We start from the raw sequence: 4,738 nt of genomic DNA on the forward strand, positions 1-4,738 counted from the left end.
ACTATTCTCCTTAGCTCATTGAATTCTGCCCTCCTGAAGTCCAGGGCTGCTTCCTTGCTGTAGGCCTTTGCCAGTGTGTGCTGGATGGTGAATTCCAGCAGGCGATGATTGCTGTAACCCAGGTGATGAAGCACCTGTAGACCCCTCACGAGGCCATCGCTGGTGGCCAGCACCAGGTCCAACAAGGCATCTCCCCTGGTGGGGCTATGCACCCCCTGGGTTAGATGGAGGTCCTGTATCTTGGCTAGGAACCTACGTGAGCAGTCAGACCTGGCTGACTTCTCTTCCCAGCAGATGTCTGGAAAGTTCAGGTTACCCATGATGACCACGTCCTTTGACCTAACTACCTGTGATGTGACTTAAGAATTCCTAGTCTAGCTCTTCCCCTTGCTTGGGTGGTCTGTAGTAGACCCCTACCATTAAGTCCCTTTCCTCTCAACTTTCTCATATTCTGACCCAGCACACTTCAGTGTGCCTCTCTTTTGACCTTGTGCTACTTGTTGAGTATGTGTATTCCTCCTTGACATAGAGTGCCACACCCCAACCTTTCCTCCCTGTCCTATCCCTCCTGTACAGGGATATCCACTGCTCAGTCATGTGTTGGGTCCCACCACGTTTCTGTGAGCCTCACTATGTCTTTGGTTGGTGTCACCTGGCAGGAGAGTAAGTTCCTCCTGCTTGTTCCCCATACTACAAGCATTTGTGTAGAGGTATTTGAGGCCTCCTGAAGATGTGTGCACTGGCCCCCTAATCTCAGTACTGCCTGGGCCCCTGTTGCTTCCCTGGGTATTTGTTCTGCTCATCATTGGATTTAGGTTGGGCTGTTCTTGTGGGTGATGGTTGGTTTGGTGGTCCAAGGCTTCCTCTACCCTTGTCTTCCCCTTCCCCTGAAGATCCTAGTTTAAAGCCCACTTGAGGAGATCCACCAACCTAGAAGAGAACACATGCTTACCTTTAGGGGAAAGGTGAAACCCATCCCACCCAAGCATGTCTTCAGTTTTCTTTATTGTTTTCCCCTCCCTCATGTGAAGCAATGGCAGGGAAGAAACCTTCTGGGGGGAGGGGCAGATGCCCCCACAGAGCTTCCTGCAGCCCCCACTAGGGGGACAGATCTCAGCCGAGCTCCCAAGTGGATGCATGCCCCTGTAGCCCCCACCCCGGTGGCAGAGTCTGACCAACCTCCTCTGGGGGTAGAGAAGCCTGAAACTTCTACTGCAGGGGCAGGTGGGACCCTGGCAGGGAGACAACAGGGCCAGAGGGGCTCCCCAAGCCAGGCCTCCCACGGAGGGGTCCCAAGGCCCCTCCCCCACCATCAGAGACCAAGGGCAAAGGCAGTGGGAAAGGCTCCTCTTCCACAGATGGGGGTGGGAAGGGCAAGGGCCCTGCCCCCAAGCCTAGACCACCGGTGCCTGAGGAGATGAGGTGCACTACACCAGCCAGCTCACCCACTCAGCCTGTCAGGAGAACCTGCACTTTGAGACCTGGGTGCAGGCCCTGGCTCAGGTGATTGGAGGCCCCCAAGATCATGGTGGCCTCCCACTTTCAGGTCAAGGGGGTCTTTTTTACTTGCCTTGGAGGCTGCCACACAAATGGCGGTGGAGAGGTGGCTTGTGGTGGAGGGCAAGTACATCTCCCTCGATACCCTAGAAGAGCTGGGGACTAGGGTGTGTCCTCAGGTCTGTCCCTCCCTATATCCTTAATTGGGCCCTGATCCCCCAGCTCCAAACCCTGGGAAGAGTTATCTCCCTGGTGGTGGCCCTCTTGCTTGGGTACTGAGACCCTGGTCTCCACCACATATGCTTTTTCCGTCGCCAGGTTATGATCCAGCTGGTGGCAGGAATGCAGCTGGAGGATGAGGGATGCCTCATGATTCCTTTTTCAGTGGGCCCTTGTGAGGGTTTTCTATATGCTGGGGGACCTGTGACGCTTATGATGCTGCACCCGAGGACACTTGTGTCATGAGTGCCCCATGAGCCAGGAGGAGTGAGCATCTACAGGTCCCTCTGGCAAGAGGGGTGCCCCTGCCATCTGTACCCCTCCCCCTCAGGCCCCCCTGGAACCCCAGCCACTTCATTCAGCCCCCTGTGAGCTCATGGGACCCACTCCCAAACCAAGTTTGGTGGGGTCCTGGGGTGGGAAGCAGCAGCCAAGGGGAGAGAGACAGTGCACCCACCTGCCTCTAGTCATGCCTCCACTGTAGCAGCCCCACCTTCTCCTACTGGAGCCTATCCACCTTTTGATCACCCCATGGCTAAGTGGGTACAGTTCCTCTCCAGGTGCAAAGCCAAGAGGAAGGCTCGGGTGCAGCTGAACCCCCCTGACAATGGGGACTCCTCCCCCACTTCCAAGACCACTACACTGGGGGGAAGGAGCCTCCCTGGCTGCGCCTGAAACCCTTCCCATGGGAAAGATCAAATAAGTGATCCCTGTGGAAGAGGTTTCAGGGCTGCTGGACAGTCCTGAACAGAAGCCTATAGAGCAAGCCCTCGCTGCTGTCCAAGGCCTACCTCCTGAGACCATAGGCACTGAAGCTGATGCCTCGGCTGACCCAAAGGAAGGTCAGCCAGTGGAGCACCCCACCTTTGACAATCTGGGGGAGACAGAGGTCCTGGGGATCACTGTGGTGAGTCCTGAGGAGGGAGATCCCCTTCCCCAAGACCCTGAGGCAGACACTGAAATCACCCTGGTGCCTGATGGATCTCTTCCCTCCCCCTCCCAGAAAAACTTTGCTTCTGACCTGTTCCATGGCCCTGCCCCAGAGGGGGTTGGGGTGGGGGTCTAATAATCAACAGATCTATCTTGCCTGGGACCCTACACAGACTGCTCAGGGCTCCAGATCTACTCTACCATCTTGTGGAGAGTCCCACACCCATCCCTACTCCCACCCCTGTCCCAAGGGACTGCAGAGTGCTCCCAATCCCAACCAGAGTCCAGGGTCTTAGCGGACTGGGGGTTTCAGATGGTGCCTGAAGAGCCTGCTCAGCTCCAGGACAAGGAGGAGGATGCCCAAGAACTGGCAGTCTCCATGGAGACCTCTCAGTCCTGGCGGTCCCCAGGTGTGAGCTACTTGCATTTCTTGGTTGCAACTACACATGGTAATCCACCAGCAAGGTACAGTTCACCTTGGACAGCTGGGGAGATTTGGACTGTCCTCGCCACTGTGAGGGCCCTGGCCGGGGAAGGCAAGGAGCCCAAAAGCTGCAATGCCTGGATCTATAGGTGGCCCTGCAGTTTCGTAAACGCCCTCTATACTTATGGGAGGGTGCTGTGTGAGCTGGCAGACCCACACCAGGTGTTGAGATGTGCGAGGCACCTGCTGAACTGTCTACTCCACCCCCCAGCCATGAGGTCATTTACGATCATAACTTTCAATGTCCACGACTTCAGGAAAGGTCTCTGCAGATGCTGGGTGTTCTCCTTCCTTCGGGGGGGGTGAGTAACCTGTGGTATTCTTGCAGGAGACCTGATGACTCCAGCTGACAAGCCTAATTGGTGACTGGAGTGGGGAGGCAGGGTCTTTTTTAATCACCTCTTGGCCACCTCTTGCAGGGTAGCCACCCTGTTCTCCCTAGGCCTGCAGCCGGAGGTTCTTCAGGACATGAGGTGGTGCTGGGCCACCTGCTGCACCTCCAGGTCCAAGTGCAGGGGCTGGTCCTGAACCTTCTGAATGTGTATGCCCCTGTGAAGGACCCAGGGTTGGAAGATTTTTTCTGCCAGGCAGTCACTTACATCAGCATCTTCAACCTTTGTGAATGCCTGGTCCTTGGTGGAAACTTTAACATCACACTGAACACGCGAAACCAGTCGTGTAGGGAGAAGAACCATGCCACTGTGGGTGTCGTCAGGGAGATACTGATGGACTACTCCCTCGTGGACATCTGGCATGCCTGTCACCCTACCAGCCCCCTGCCTTCACCTATGTGAGGGTTGGGCAGGAGCAGATATACCACTCCCAGTTGGACCGGGTATATATCTCTTTGCTGCACTTTGTCTGTGCCCACTTCTCTGGCTCCTTTTAGCGATCACCACCTTGTCTAGGCCCAGGCCATGTTAGGGCCTGGACATCCAGGGTCAGCCTACTGGCATTTCAGTTCCAGTTTGCTGGAGGATGTGGGCTTCAGGGAGCCTGTCCGGGAGTTCTGGCTGGCCTGGCAGGAGTAACGGACAGCTTTTCCCTCAGCTCAGAGATGTTGGGACATGTGTGGGATGTTGTGGGATGTGGGGAAGGTGCACAACTGGCTTTTTTGCCACAGCTACACTCTGGGGCACACCTGGCAGGAGGAGGTGGTCCAGGAGCAGCTCGAGTGGGAAGTGCTGGAGCTGGAGAGGTTGAGCCGCTAACCCAACCAACCCATCCTTCTGCAGGGAGTGTCAAGAGAGATGGAAAGAGCTTCATGCTCTGGACAACCTCCCGCACCCAAGGTGCACTTGTCCACATGGCTCCCACTTCTACACCTTGGAGAAGAGCCAGGGGGCCAAGAAGTACATCGCCTGCCTCCTAGTGGATAATGGCACCCCACTCAGGGATCCAGGTGAGATGCACCAGCATGTGCAAGCCTTATTTGAAGAGCTCTTCTCCCTGGATCTGACCAATGCCGAAGACTATTGGACCCTGTGGGAGGGACTCCTGTAGGTCAGCATTGGTGACTGAGACTGGCTGGAGGCTCCTCTCACTTTGGCTAATTTTTCTGCCACCCTTCACATGTTGCCTGGCAACAAGGCACTGGGCATCGACAGG

The 4,738-nt window shown here is 56.0% G+C and overlaps 1 long non-coding RNA gene across 1 annotated transcript in view; it reads right to left on the reverse strand.

The window, feature by feature from the left end:
* LOC109323502 overlaps nucleotides 1–3,629 on the reverse strand; it is an 11,085-nt gene extending 7,456 nt beyond the window's left edge. Inside the window, exon 1 of the long non-coding RNA XR_002104688.1 lies at nucleotides 3,619–3,629. This is a non-coding gene — a long non-coding RNA (uncharacterized LOC109323502). The remainder of the gene's footprint in view (nucleotides 1–3,618) is intronic.
* Between the last annotated feature and the right edge of the window lie 1,109 nt (nucleotides 3,630–4,738).

Source organism: Crocodylus porosus, unplaced genomic scaffold (genome assembly GCF_001723895.1).
Source record: "Crocodylus porosus isolate Cpor-Errol unplaced genomic scaffold, CroPor_comp1, whole genome shotgun sequence".
In the NCBI taxonomy this organism is placed as follows: domain Eukaryota; kingdom Metazoa; phylum Chordata; order Crocodylia; family Crocodylidae; genus Crocodylus; species Crocodylus porosus.